Here is a 16,917-nt window from a genome sequence, read left to right as displayed (position 1 = left end):
CGTTTACTTTTAGTTGTCACATTATGCCCTATGAACACAATTGCAAAACGCATGACATTCAAAATTATATAAATGCAGATTACAGAATATACAAGTCCTTGTATGAAAATGCATTATGATTTCATTTGTAGATTGTACTCCTTGATGAACAGCATAAAATGCTCGAAATGCATTGGAGTGGATCAAGTATTAGAAAGGCCTTATGAAGAAATCATGTACTAATGAAGAATTTATAATGAAATGAAGATTAATCAAATGAAATGAATGAATAAATTCATGAATAAATGACAAAGAACACAACGTTAATTAATTATTTAAACTTTTTTAATGTAACTGGAGTGCCCTAAGAGGGATGCAACCAAGATTCTTGAAAGCACTAATGGCAATTTAGATTTAAGACATTACTTTACGGGACGGAAACGTCACCCCAGGGAGCACCCAATAAAGAAAGAAAAATCAACACAAAAAAACTCAATAATAAATCACAGAATTGTTGGTTGTGCGCTAGCTAATTAATTTGAATATCAAAACTTTACCCCAATGTGCACACATGCACCACCTACACAGTTGATGGACATGCAAGTGAACATGTAGAAGTTTGTTACTATACACACACACATCACATTTCATGCCACTCACTCAGTGCAGGTGTCAGGATGTCATACTTGAGATGCCTAGCAGCACCACACACAATGATGCCCTCACGTCCTGATAGTCAATGACACAATGGGGTGCATGGAGCACCTTTGACTCCAATGTAGGATCCCTCTTAGCAAGTTCAATGCCCTGGCAGAGGCATGCATGGTAAGTCAGTCATCACTTCCACATGTCATAGGGGCAGGGCATCCGGACAACAACAGTCTGGCTGTGTCACAATCATAGGTCATGGCCAAAGCAAACTCTGAAGCTGACAAGTGCACTTGTCTGTCCCCTGCCAAAAACATATTCTGGACTATGATGACCCCACATCACAAAAAACAGACATATGAGTGACTGCAAACACAACTCCCTGAACATGAGGACCTCACAGTCTGCTGCGAATGAAACACAGCTGCCTGAAATTCACTGTTGCATACAGCATTGTGAACAGTCAAGTGATCACACACCTATATGGTGCACATGTATTGTCTCCTATTGTCACATCTCAGATGTCCTGATAACCCTAACAATTATGGACACACCAGTTGTTCAAAAAGCCACACCACAATGACAGAGTCAGACACCTGATGGCACATTTCACTAAGCACAATCAGTAGGTTGATACACAGGAGTGTGAGTACAGAGTCTCCCAATGCCCTGGAGTGGGCATGACTGCCCAGGTAAACCTGAAACAGTGTATAGGCCTGGACAGTAGGCAGGTGTCTGGGCAAGTGGGACACACTTATATATACATACTCCTGAGTCCACTAAATGGACTCACTTGCTGCATGGGTGTGTTTTAAATACCCCAGACACATGTGGCGAGGCAGACCAGCAATTGGAACACATATCAAAGGCACACACAGAACACATGTCAGAGATCAGGCATTGTGCAAACAATTGACCCACCCACAAGGCACACATCAGAGTCCCAGAACCTTAAGCATAGCTAACTGCAGGGACACAGTGCCCAAGTGAAAAAAAGTCACAAACTGTAGGGGCCACAACTGTGGATCAGATGAGGAGTGTGCATTACACAATTGAGGGACATGGGTCCAAGACTTCAAGATCAACGTAATGTGAAAGTATGACTAGGCCAAAAGACTGCAAATAGCATGTCAGACATAGTTCACAAATTGGGCATGGACCTACCCCCTCCTTGCTGCTGTCTGGCCTTCAGTTACCTATCCAGGTCCGGGAAGATCACCACCAGAATCCGGAGCATGTGGGGGGTAAGGGTCCGGGGTCTGACCCTACAGCGAGGAGGTGACAGCTTCAGCGGGACCCTTGCAATCCTCCGGGTCTAGCCCCAAAGGTCCTGCCACCTCTTCTGGCAGTTGCGGATCCGCCGCTTGTAGACCCCCACTGATCTTACTGCCCGGGCGATGGTCAGCCAGACCTTCTGCTTCTGGTGGGCATCAACCTGTGAGGATGACAAAGTAAAGAGGACATTACCACACATGCCACATAATTGAGCTGCACACAGTTGAAAATACATGTAGTCATCACAAAGCTAAAAGAGCTACACAGGTAGTGCACCCATGGAAATGGACATTTGTGCTGCAGGTCTGACATGGTAACATTGCCTGGGAATTAAAAGCTAGCACTACTGCACTTTTGCAGCAGGACACCTGTTTATCACATGTACCTACACAATGTGGGAGCTGAAAGTACTCAGTGCATATGCTTCCCACCACTGTGCACACTTCTATTACTGCTAGTCAGACAACTTGCACAATTAGGTAGACCGTGGACTGCACACTCACCTGCTCTCCTGGTTTCCCATACAGCTTACAGTACTGTGGGAGGACCCTGTCCAGCAGGGCCTGGTTCTCCTCCTCTGTGAAGGCTGGGGTCCTCTCCAGAGTATGTGCCATTACAGTAGCCAGAGGATGCAGAGACAGCAGCAGTGGTAGTAGAGATGTGGTTCTGTAGCATGTAGTGAAGGTAAATGAGCTCTCTGTGGGCCTGCCAGCCTTAAATCAGTGCTGCAGAGGCAGAGGTGTGCCATGTCTCCTTACTGATAGGTCCAACACAGTTGCATTCTATGAATCTGTCCAATCCATGGAATTGTAAGACTCGTACACGTCTTCCGCATCGTTCAAATTTTCGCCTTCATGACACACTAGGACTGCAACATTTTTGTAGGTATCCAACTGAATTTCCAGTGCACGACTCATACAAGTTTTGAATTTGCGTCCGTCTTAATGACAGACCATAGCCAAGGAGTGCGCACGGCTCGGTAAACTGACTGTACGACTCGTATTTTGAAAATCAACACGCACCCGTCTCTATACGATTCAATGAGATATGCGTGCGCACGTCTCGTCCATGCCTGTACGGCGCGTCTGCATAAGTCACCCGACTCGGTTCACATTGCAGTCAAAATGCCAAGGCGTGTGCATGGCTCGGTCCAGAACTGCACGACACGTCTCTGTTGAAGTCACCCGCGTCGGTTCACATTGCATACGTGTCGTCAGTTCTGGACTGAGCCGTGCGCATGGCTTGGCCATTGACTGCAATATGAATCGATGCGGGTGACTTCAATGCATACGCGTTGTGCAGTCAATGGCTAGAGGTGGGCGGAATTTGCATAATCGCGCTACGTAAATCTCTGCGAAGCGGTAAAAAATCTCAGCGAGCATGCAAAAGTTCCGCAAACACGTGGAATTGCTTGTTCAGCGTGTTCGCATTGCTTTTTTCCTGTTCGAGAACGCTATTTGCATCCTCTGGGAGAAATATCTCGCAAACACGCATTTTGAAAGTGCAAACAAGCAATTGCTAAATTTTGGGCAATTTTGCGTTCTCCACGGAACGCGAAATTACCCAAATTCCACGAGCGGAACGGAATTTACCGCCCAGGCCTGTCAATGGCCAAGGCGTGCGCACGACTCAGTCCATGCATGTACGACGCGAATGCATTTGAGTCACCCGCGTAGATTCACATTGCAGTCAATGGCCAAGCCGTGCTCACGGCTCGGTACACAACTGCACTGCGTGTCTCTGTTGTAGTCACCCACGTCGGTTCACATTAGTGTAACTTGCTGACAAATTCCACACAGAATTACTTGCCACCTACAATACCACAACATGTGCCACACTTCATCCCATGGCATGTAAGGCTGCATTACCTGTGTGTGTATGGGGGGGGGCAACATTTGTCTTCTTATGTGGCACTTTGGGGCAGCCACTCCCAGGCTGGGCAAGTGTTCATGGGGACAGAATCCTTTTTGTGTTGTGCACCTCACCAATGTAATGTGCAACTGTACAGTTATGGGCATGAGTCATGGACACAGTAGCAGTTTGGATATGTGTATGACCTGTCGCATACACCCTGAGTCCAGGGTGGGATGGTATGTACGTCACAGCAAGACCCATAGCCACAATTCTGATGTACACCCATAGTCTGTGTGCATGTTGTGTCTCAGATGTCTCTGGTTTCATGTGCCCAATGGGAGTCAGTCCCCACCATGTGCTTTGTGCATCAACATTGATGGTGTGAGTGTGTCTCAGAGACGTTCATGTATGGCCTGCAGAGACCACAGGGGTCACTACCTGTGGGTCTCAATGCTTTGTTGTGGGGTGTACATGATACGCCATGTCATGCCAGTGTCCATGAGGCAATAGAGGGGCCATGGCTATTTTCCTGTCATGGAGCTGTCATGCCTTTGAAACATCAGTCCTGACTTGTCACTGTGTTGTATGTTTTGTATGTGACAGCAGTACATAGGTACTGTGCCACAGCCCAATGATTTGCCAGTGCACTCCATGGAACTTATGTACACAAGTCTAATTGATATGTGAGATGCTGGGCATGAAGGTGACATATGTGTCCATACCTAACAGCACACACCTCAGTTCATTGTGTATTGCTATTATGTATCTACACTACTTTTATAAAGGAAGAACTTTGAACCTTTGAGGCGGGTAAACTCGGGAACCACAGCGCCAATCCACACACCCGATACATCGTTGTAATCGTCAGGGTGTGCAGATGGACATAGGCTATATAAACGTAATAAATATACGTTATTTAAAAAATTTACCGAAAAAAAGTAGTCCCTTGGAAGAAAATGCGCCAGCCGCGACATGCGTGCCCGACGTGAGGAGCGCGGGGAGGAGCGGTGTCCAGGAGTGCGAGGAGGACCGGCGGACATGGCGCAGGGAGGAGCGGCGAGGAGCGGTGGACAGGCGGTGAGGAGCGGCAGACAGGCGGGGAGGAGCGGTGAGCGGCAGATGAGGTAGGTTAATTATTTATTTATTTAGGTGCAGTGAGCGGCGGTAAAATGAAGCAAAAATGAAAATCGTGAGCAAGAGGAAGCAAATGGAGCATTACAAAAGTGAGCCAAACGGTGCATTACAGGAGGAAAAAGTTACGTGTGCAGGTTACAAAAGCGTACATCGTGAGCAAGAGGAAGCAAAGGGAGCATTACATAAGTGAACCTAACGGTGCATTACAGGAGGAAAAAGTTACGTGTGCAGGTTACAAAAGCATAGAAAGTAAACATAGAGGTATAGGTACCCCTGTCATGTTAAAAAACGCAAAGGTTGTTTGTTACACTGTGGGTAATGATGTTCACTGGGTAACATAAGGTGTGGTCAGGTCGACATGTTTCACGCTGTCGTGGTGAAACAAGATCCAGTGCGCTTCATCAGGACCAGTACAAAAGAAGATAGTGTAAAGTTAAAAATGTTCCAAGTGTAAATGATGGGTGATAATCGCCCCTCAGTGCTGCTGGAGGTACAGGCGGTACTAAGCCCCTAAAAGAGTGCCGCTGTGACCAGACAATTAGTCTTATCTCCAGTTGAACCTAGTACACAGAAAGAGAAAAAGACGAACAAAAAGGAATGCAGGAAGTAGTCAGTGCAGAGTGGTTTGAATGGTACACCATAACTGAAGCAGGTTGACTGCAGTTCTAACTGCCACCTGTGAAACAACCAACATTGTTTACTTATTAAAATGCCTATGTGGCAAAGTATATGTGGGGAAAACGGAGAGCAAACTACGTCTAAGAATCAACGAAAATAAGTAATCTACGGTTGCAACACACTTCATGGAACAGCAGCACAATATATCTCAGATGAGATTCATGATCTTGGAAAAAATTGACAGAAAAGAAGGCAGAGATAATAACAAACACTTATTACGGAGAGAAAATGATTGGATAATGAAATTACAGTCTCAGAAACCGTATGGTCTTAATGAACTAATTGAATATGCCTGCTACCTATGGGTAACAGGTTTTATTGTTTTGCTCTAAGGAACTGAACTAGTTGCTATCACTAACATGTAGACACTTGCATTTAACTCATCCTACGAACACAAAGGACTTATGTCAAGGGTATAATGAAATGTACATATTTTTATCTTTATATTTATTTTTACTTTTATTTTCTTTTTTTACTTTTATTTTTATTATGTTTCTAGCTACATGTCAGCTGATCACACATTAAATCACACAATAAATCAACGTAGTAATGCCGCTTAGACACTTAAAACATGTTCGCCAAAACACACTCGCTCAAAGTCCATCCTCACACTTGATTATTACTTGTAACATCATCACGCATACGTGCAAGACTGTTTACATACAGAACACTGAAAAAAACACCCTCGACACTCCGTCGCATTACGGATTCGCCGGTAAGAGAAACTCCGACTTTATAAAAACGTCGCAGAACTGAACATACGTAAGTTTTGAACCTTTACTGAAGCGCTCATTTTAGAGCACGTTGATGCGGCGAGCCATAAAATTTAGACACGCGTTTACCATTAACGTGATTTAGACATCACGTTATATTTGTCTTAACCACGTTTGACATTTTGCCTAACCTTGCAATTGTTCTTTTCGCTTAACCGTGCAATCGTTCTTTTCACAGTAACTTGTGCGGTACACTCTTCGAGTTGTAAACGTGGGTAATCCCCAATACCCTAGACATTCTAAATCACAAGCATGACGAGCATGTTTTAAATCACAAACACGACGAGCACGTTTACTTTTAGTTGTCACATTATGCCCTATGAACACAATTGCAAAACGCATGACATTCAAAATTATATAAATGCAGATTACAGAATATACAAGTCCTTGTATGAAAATGCATTATGATTTCATTTGTAGATTGTACTCCTTGATGAACAGCATAAAATGCTCGAAATGCATTGGAGTGGATCAAGTATTAGAAAGGCCTTATGAAGAAATCATGTACTAATGAAGAATTTATAATGAAATGAAGATTAATCAAATGAAATGAATGAATAAATTCATGAAGAAATGACAAAGAACACAACGTTAATTAATTATTTAAACTTTTTTAATGTAACTGGAGTGCCCTAAGAGGGATGCAACCAAGATTCTTGGAAGCACTAATGGCAATTTAGATTTAAGACATTACTTTACGGGACGGAAACGTCACCCCCGGGAGCACCCAATAAAGAAAGAAAAATCAACACAAAAAAACTCAATAATAAATCACAGAATTGTTGGTTGTGCGCTAGCTAATTAATTTGAATATCAAAACTTTACCCCAATGTGCACACATGCACCACCTACACAGTTGATGGACATGCAAGTGAACATGTAGAAGTTTGTTACTATACACACACACATCACATTTCATGCCACTCACTCAGTGCAGGTGTCAGGATGAATGGATGCCCAGAGTCTCAGTTCGCATGCTTGAGATGCCTAGCAGCACCACACACAATGATGCCCTCACGTCCTGATAGTCAATGACACAATGGGGTGCATGGAGCACCTTTGACTCCAATGTAGGATCCCTCTTAGCAAGTTCAATGCCCTGGCAGAGGCATGCATGGTAAGTCAGTCATCACTTCCACATGTCATAGGGGCAGGGCATCCGGACAACAACAGTCTGCACTGTGTCACAATCATAGGTCATGGCCAAAGCAAACTCTGAAGCTGACAAGTGCACTTGTCTGTCCCCTGCCAAAAACATATTCTGGACTATGATGACCCCACATCACAAAAAACAGACATATGAGTGACTGCAAACACAACTCCCTGAACATGAGGACCTCACAGTCTGCTGCGAATGAAACACAGCTGCCTGAAATTCACTGTTGCATACAGCATTGTGAACAGTCAAGTGATCACACACCTATATGGTGCACATGTATTGTCTCCTATTGTCACATCTCAGATGTCCTGATAACCCTAACAATTATGGACACACCAGTTGTTCAAAAAGCCACACCACAATGACAGAGTCAGACACCTGATGGCACATTTCACTAAGCACAATCAGTAGGTTGATACACAGGAGTGTGAGTACAGAGTCTCCCAATGCCCTGGAGTGGGCATGACTGCCCAGGTAAACCTGAAACAGTGTATAGGCCTGGACAGTAGGCAGGTGTCTGGGCAAGTGGGACACACTTATATATACATACTCCTGAGTCCACTAAATGGACTCACTTGCTGCATGGGTGTGTTTTAAATACCCCAGACACATGTGGCGAGGCAGACCAGCAATTGGAACACATATCAAAGGCACACACAGAACACATGTCAGAGATCAGGCATTGTGCAAACAATTGACCCACCCACAAGGCACACATCAGAGTCCCAGAACCTTAAGCATAGCTAACTGCAGGGACACAGTGCCCAAGTGAAAAAAAGTCACAAACTGTAGGGGCCACAACTGTGGATCAGATGAGGAGTGTGCATTACACAATTGAGGGACTTGGGTCCAAGACTTCAAGATCAACGTAATGTGAAAGTATGACTAGGCCAAAAGACTGCAAATAGCATGTCAGACATAGTTCACAAATTGGGCATGGACCTACCCCCTCCTTGCTGCTGTCTGGCCTTCAGTTACCTATCCAGGTCCGGGAAGATCACCACCAGAATCCGGAGCATGTGGGGGGTAAGGGTCCGGTGTCTGACCCTACAGCGAGGAGGTGACAGCTTCAGCGGGACCCTTGCAATCCTCCGGGTCTAGCCCCAAAGGTCCTGCCACCTCTTCTGGCAGTTGCGGATCCGCCGCTTGTAGACCCCCACTGATATTACTGCCCGGGCGATGGTCAGCCAGACCTTCTGCTTCTGGTGGGCATCAACCTGTGAGGATGACAAAGTAAAGAGGACATTACCACACATGCCACATAATTGAGCTGCACACAGTTGAAAATACATGTAGTCATCACAAAGCTAAAAGAGCTACACAGGTAGTGCACCCATGGAAATGGACATTTGTGCTGCAGGTCTGACATGGTAACATTGCCTGGGAATTAAAAGCTAGCACTACTGCACTTTTGCAGCAGGACACCTGTTTATCACATGTACCTACACAATGTGGGAGCTGAAAGTACTCAGTGCATATGCTTCCCACCACTGTGCACACTTCTATTACTGCTAGTCAGACAACTTGCACAATTAGGTAGACCGTGGACTGCACACTCACCTGCTCTCCTGGTTTCCCATACAGCTTACAGTACTGTGGGAGGACCCTGTCCAGCAGGGCCTGGTTCTCCTCCTCTGTGAAGGCTGGGGTCCTCTCCAGAGTATGTGCCATTACAGTAGCCAGAGGATGCAGAGACAGCAGCAGTGGTAGTAGAGATGTGGTTCTGTAGCATGTAGTGCAGGTAAGTGAGCTCTCTGTGGGCCTGCCAGCCTTAAATCAGTGCTGCAGAGGCAGAGGTGTGCCATGTCTCCTTACTGATAGGTCCAACACAGTTGCATTCTATGAATCTGTCCAATCCATGGAATTGTAAGACTCGTACACGTCTTCCGCATCGTTCAAATTTTCGCCTTCATGACACACTAGGACTGCAACATTTTTGTAGGCATCCAACTGAATTTCCAGTGCACGACTCACACAAGTTTTGAATTTGCGTCCGTCTTAATGACAGACCATAGCCAAGGAGTGCGCACGGCTCGGTAAACTGACTGTACGACTCGTATTTTGAAAATCAACACGCACCCGTCTCTATACGATTCAATGAGATATGCGTGCGCACGTCTCGTCCATGCCTGTACGGCGCGTCTGCATAAGTCACCCGACTCGGTTCACATTGCAGTCAAAATGCCAAGGCGTGCGCATGGCTCGGTCCAGAACTGCACGACACGTCTCTGTTGAAGTCACCCGCGTCGGTTCACATTGCATACGTGTCGTCAGTTCTGGACTGAGCCGTGCGCATGGCTTGGCCATTGACTGCAATATGAATCGATGCGGGTGACTTCAATGCATACGCGTTGTGCAGTCAATGGCTAGAGGTGGGCGGAATTTGCATAATCGCGCTACGTAAATCTCCGCGAAGCGGTAAAAAATCTCAGCGAGCATGCAAAAGTTCCGCAAACACGTGGAATTGCTTGTTCAGCGTGTTCGCATTGCTTTTTTCCTGTTCGAGAACGCTATTTGCATCCTCTGGGAGAAATATCTCGCAAACACGCATTTTGAAAGTGCAAACAAGCAATTGCTAAATTTTGGGCAATTTTGCGTTCTCCACGGAACGCGAAATTACCCAAATTCCACGAGCGGAACGGAATTTACCGCCCAGGCCTGTCAATGGCCAAGGCGTGCGCACGACTCAGTCCATGCATGTACGACGCGAATGCATTTGAGTCACCCGCGTAGATTCACATTGCAGTCAATGGCCAAGCCGTGCTCACGGCTCGGTACACAACTGCACTGCGTGTCTCTGTTGTAGTCACCCACGTCGGTTCACATTAGTGTAACTTGCTGACAAATTCCACACAGAATTACTTGCCACCTACAATACCACAACATGTGCCACACTTCATCCCATGGCATGTAAGGCTGCATTACCTGTGTGTGTATGGGGGGGGCAACATTTGTCTTCTTATGTGGCACTTTGGGGCAGCCACTCCCAGGCTGGGCACGTGTTCATGGGGACAGAATCCTTTTTGTGTTGTGCACCTCACCAATGTAATGTGCAACTGTACAGTTATGGGCATGAGTCATGGACACAGTAGCAGTTTGGATATGTGTATGACCTGTCGCATACACCCTGAGTCCAGGGTGGGATGGTATGTACGTCACAGCAAGACCCATAGCCACAATTCTGATGTACACCCATAGTCTGTGTGCATGTTGTGTCTCAGATGTCTCTGGTTTCATGTGCCCAATGGGAGTCAGTCCCCACCATGTGCTTTGTGCATCAACATTGATGGTGTGAGTGTGTCTCAGAGACGTTCATGTATGGCCTGCAGAGACCACAGGGGTCACTACCTGTGGGTCTCAATGCTTTGTTGTGGGGTGTACATGATACTCCATGTCATGCCAGTGTCCATGAGGCAATACAGGGGCCATGGCTATTTTCCTGTCATGGAGCTGTCATGCCTTTGAAACATCAGTCCTGACTTGTCACTGTGTTGTATGTTTTGTATGTGACAGCAGTACATAGGTACTGTGCCACAGCCCAATGATTTGCCACTGCACTCCATGGAACTTATGTACACAAGTCTAATTGATATGTGAGATGCTGGGCATGAAGGTGACATATGTGTCCATACCCAACAGCACACACCTCAGTTCATTGTGTATTGCTATTATGTATCTACACTACTTTTATAAAGGAAGAACTTTGAACCTTTGAGGCGGGTAAACTCGGGAACCACAGCGCCAATCCACACACCCGATACATCGTTGTAATCGTCAGGGTGTGCAGATGGACATTGGCTATATAAACGTAATAAATATACGTTATTTAAAAAATTTACCGAAAAAAAGTAGTCCCTTGGAAGAAAATGCGCCAGCCGCGACGTGCGTGCCCGACGTGAGGAGCGCGGGGAGGAGCGGTGTCCAGGAGTGCGAGGAGGACCGGCGGACATGGCGCAGGGAGGAGCGGCGAGGAGCGGTGGACAGGCGGTGAGGAGCGGCAGACAGGCGGGGAGGAGCGGTGAGCGGCAGATGAGGTAGGTTAATTATTTATTTATTTAGGTGCAGTGAGCGGCGGTAAAATGAAGCAAAAATGAAAATCGTGAGCAAGAGGAAGCAAACGGAGCATTACAAAAGTGAGCCAAACGGTGCATTACAGGAGGAAAAAGTTACGTGTGCAGGTTACAAAAGCGTACATCGTGAGCAAGAGGAAGCAAAGGGAGCATTACATAAGTGAACCTAACGGTGCATTACAGGAGGAAAAAGTTACGTGTGCAGGTTACAAAAGCATAGAAAGTAAACATAGAGGTATAGGAGGAAAAAGTGACGTGTGCAGGTAGCAAGAGGAAGCAAACGGAGCATTAAAAAAGTGAGCCAAACGGTGCATTACAGGAAAAAGTTATGTGTGCAGGTTACAAAAGCGTACAAAGTAAACATAGAGGTATAATACTGCAATATATGGAGGAAGGCTCCGGGGGCCCTGAAGCCTAATTGCTCCCGGACAACGTCGGGACGGGCTGCTAGTCATATGATATTTTGCAAGGTCAGTGCCACATGGGTGGAGGAACGTAAAATCTTACTTTGCCCATCTCTGTACTGCAGAGCACCAGGAGTTCATAGACCATTCCCTGACCTTGAAACTATGGTGGAACGTGACAGCATCTGACGGTACCGCTTCACCAGGACACTGACTGAGGAGTTGGCGCCACATCTGCTACCTGGCCGGACATACCCTACAGCACTGACCCCAAAGGTGAAGGTGATGGCAGCCCTGCACTTCTTCGCTACCGGTACCTTAAAGTACACTGTGGCTAATGATGGTGGGATGTCACAAACTATGTTCAGCTGTGTGCTTTGTGATGTCTTGAAGGGGATGTTGCATTTCCTGGACTTGTACATCAGGTTTCCTAGCCCTGGTGAACTCACTGACATGAAGGATGCTTTTTATAGACTGGGGACGATGGCGAAAGTCATTGGGTCAATTGATGGTTCGCATGTGGCCCTGATACCACCACGGACACATGAGCAGACATACCGGAGCAGGAAACATTTCACCTCCATCAATGCTTTGGTGGTATGTCTAGCGGACATGTGTATCACATACCCTCATATACGTACACAGGCATGGGGCAGTATATCTTGGTTCTCCACCTCAGTGTACTGTAGCAACAATATAATTGAGTCTCCATTGTTGCAAATATGCTGTGCCTACACCTGGAGGTAGACTAGCTGCTTTCCCAGTAGTGTCCAGAGAAGAAAAAGCCTCTAGGATCACATGGGGCTGAAACATGTTTACCAACAGTAAACAACCCTAGTGCTGTGGATCAGCAGCTGGATCCACACACGCAACACCTTTTTTTGTGACTTCGCACATCACAATGTTCAACATGTTCAACCTTTGAGTGATGTAAGGGATTTTGACTCACAGCACTTGAGCACAGAAACACACTCTTAATTTTCATTTCTTGACACTACTGGGAAACCAGCCGGTTTACCTCCAGGTGGAGGCACAGCATATTTGCAACAATGGAGACCCAATGATAATGCTGCTACAGTACACTGAGGTGGAAAACCAAGATATACCGCACTACACCTGTGTACTTATGTGAGGTTTTCGATGAAGGCAACACAATACGTAAAGACCCGGGTTGCACAGGACGAGTGAACCATTCCCCCTCCTTGATTTTTGTATCAATGGTTCATATACATGACATTTGCAACCGTACGTCAAGATGCGTGCTTGTACACTGCATTTTTTTGAGTCATCACAGACAGAGATTGATATTGTTGTTGCACATTGTCCAGCCAACATGAAGCATTTTAATGTGCATTTTGAAGTGTGGGCATGCCCAGCTCATGTATGGATTTCACGGTACATGGCCATTGGTACTCAAGGGCCATCAGGTGGCTGACACAGGAGTGTCATCCCTGTTCACATTTGACTCCGCCTCCCTGTAAGGGAGTGTGACAGCAATGGAAAGATGGCTGACAGTGCAGTCCTGTTGTTTGTTGGTGGCCAGTTCCCAGCAGGGCCGTGTGCTCCCACAATAGAGCCCAGTCCCAGAGATCCTGTCAGTCCATTTCCACCCCCTGTGAGTTGAGCATGGTTCAGTGTGAGCTTGCTGGGCCATGTAGGTGGATGAGGATTGTCAGTGACTGCACCTCCCACCATGCTCTTGGCTACACCCCCCGTCCAAGCATGCCCTCACTTCCTTCCTTTGGACTCTGCTTCCCTGTGAGGGGGTGTGCCTGTGCTGACAAGATGCCTGACAGTGCAATCCCGTTGTTTGTTGGTGGCCAGTTCCCAGCAGGGCCTTGTGCTCCCCATAACAGATCCCAGTCACAGAGTTCTTGCTTTCCATTTCCACCCCCTGTGAGGTGAGCATGGTTCAGAGAGGTGTTGATGGTCCATTTGGGAGGGGGAACATTATCTGTGACAATAACCCCATCATGCTTTTGGATACACTCACTTCACCAGCATACACCCTATTCCTTCCTGTCAGTCAGCTTCACTGTGAGGTAGTGGTTGTGGTGGCAAGAATGTCTGACAGTGTTTATTTAGATTAGTGCCACTGCCTTGCTCTATTTGTTGGTAGGTTTGTACATGTCATGACACAGTTACAAATCACTATGATGTGGCCGGTATTGTGTTTGTCTGACTAGCATACACTTCTTTGGCTGATTAGCTTTTGTTTACTATGCCTTTGTTATCAGCGCATGGTTTCACTTTCCCCTTAACAGTGATGTGTGTGTATTGTGACACAATATTGAGTATATTGGTTGTGTACTCACCAGGCTCTGGTATGTCTGCTAGGCCATGGATGCTCTCTTGAGTCGATCGGGCGAAAAGCTGTTAATATGGTGGTGGTGCCTGGTAGACACCGCCATCCATATTAAGATACATGCGGGGTTATGCTTTTCCGAGGCGGCAACGCCGCCATGGAAAGGCATGCGGTCTTCTACATTGGGGGCATCTTAATAGCATGTGCGGGACCGCTGAATGCATTGCAGGCGGTCCCATTTCCCGGGGGTATGGCGGGCGGACAAAATTCCCTCCGCCATGCTAATGACCCCCATAGAGTTCTACCTTTCCCCCCACCCCACAGATGGTTCTCGAATTTTCTTCCTTCCCTGCCCAGGCTCCGAGTGGTCCAGGGTAACAAAAGACTGGTATGAAGTTCTTTGTGACTGTGCTGAGGCAGCTCCTTCGAAATGTAAGCATGGTAGGAAACTGCTCCATTTCTCCCATCCTCGCATGATGGCCCATTCTACTAACACCTATTCTCTCTTTGTCTCAGATTTGGGAGGAATGCACAAAGGCCAACTGCCACTCTAATCATGGTCATGTGACTAAGAACACAGGCTACAGGCACCAAATATTTAGGACAAGAAAGTGCCAACTCTCTAAAAGAGGCATTTTTTTGAATTGTAACTTAAAATCCGAATTTATCATTATAAAGAATTTAAAATTATAATTCATTAGAGCCCAATAATGACATTTCAACTTGTTCCAGCAGAAATGTTATCACTTATGAAATGTAATAAGGTAACCCAATGTTACCCTTAAGGGAAGGTAGGTATCACAGTGGTGAAAAACGAATGTAGGCAGTGTTTCACTACCAGGCCTGATTTCGATGAGTTAGGAAAGCATTCCCACCTAGGGCCCTATTACGATGCAGTTAGGAAGGCCTCCTAACAGCATTTGCTCCTTCCGAATCAAATGAGGATCACCTCTTTCCAACCGAGGGCCAGATTATGATGCGGTTAGGATCATAGGCTCCCATAGAAGTCAATGGGAGTCCAACCAAATCATATATGGAAGCATCCGGATGCATCATACTCGGTTGGTTGGACTCTCCCGATCCAAGTCAGTCGGAAACCATTTTCAAACCCATTCGATCAGGAAGATTTCCTAATCGCATCAGAATCGGACCCTTAAGAGAACATGTCCAACTTTTTCAACTCAATGCACCATGCCCTATGGGCTGTTAGGAGCCTAACTTAGGGGTGTGTTTTATATAAATCAAAAGGGAGTTTTGGGCCTGGCAAAGGTTTATTTTCTTAATAAATTTGTAGAATGCACACCACATTATTCATGTTGATGCTCAAAGGCATTTTGTTATCGCTTGACACCCTGGAAAGCACTCCGTCCATGCGCGTGACTTGAAATCATGAAAAGTACTGTAGCCTCGTCAGATCCCAACCCAGGATGCACAGCATTGAGTTGTATTCACTAAAATATCGATTCCAATAATTTTCTCTTTTTTAAACCATTTTATTGCCACCAATTTAGTCCATAGTTTATTTCCTCAAATAGTTCACAGTTCAATCCACGCCCCATCTTGCCAAACACCAAAGTACAAATGCTCTATTAAACTAACATGTGTGTCCCAGGTGTAGTTAAATCCTATCACATGATGAAAATAATGAAACGAAATAAAGTGCAATGCTTTTACGTACTCCTGCTCAACCCCATGAAAATGAAAAAAGTAAAACATGCCAACTTTTCTCCACATCTCATGACTTTATGAATTATAATTAGTTTCACGAAAATGGAAAAATTGAAAACGCCTACTGATAATAAATTTAACAATATCAACGTGTCAAAGCATTGCAAACTCAATAAACATCCTCATGAGATCACTTGTTGCCTTTAAACACTCCATGGAGAGCCAGCTAATGTGATCAATGCGTCCAATTATGTCAGAACAGTGAACCTCCACTGTTATTTTCTCCTTTAACTTTTTTCTTCATACATTCAGTTCACTTACAAAATATTGATAGTAAAAATATAGATGGCAAAAATATAGATGAAAAAATATAAAATGCAAAAATATTGACTTCTTATACTTAAACAGGTAAGTACAAAATATTGAATCAAAAATATCGAAGTAAAACATATAGATGACAAAAATATCGATTACAAAATATAATTAAAACAAAATATTATATATTAAATATATAAAAGATTAATATTATCTTTAACAAATTAAATAAATGCAATATACATTTTAAATAAATATAAAAAATAAACTTAATTAAAAAAATATAAACACACAAACATATTAATCCATACATATGCATATATTGACTTAAAATAATGATTAACTTTATCTTTATATGATACTTTTAAACTTTTAAATTATATAAAAATAAAATGTATACATGTATTAATAATTTAAAATAAACAAAATTCTATAATTAATGAAAACATTAAACAATTTTTTTTAAAACTTACATTTCGCAATACAATGAATACAACAGTAGGTAAAGTGTTGGATATCGGAGGGGTAAAATGGTAAAATGTACTATTCCCACTCCAGTGAGTGCAAAGGTAGGGTAAATGTTGAATAGCGGAAGAATTACATTTACTATTCCAACTCCAGTGAGTGCAACAGTAGGGGAAATGTTGGATAGCGG

This window comes from Lissotriton vulgaris, chromosome 1_1, assembly GCF_964263255.1.
Source record: "Lissotriton vulgaris chromosome 1_1, aLisVul1.2, whole genome shotgun sequence".
NCBI lineage: Eukaryota > Metazoa > Chordata > Amphibia > Caudata > Salamandridae > Lissotriton > Lissotriton vulgaris.
This window is presented reverse-complemented; position numbering follows the sequence as displayed.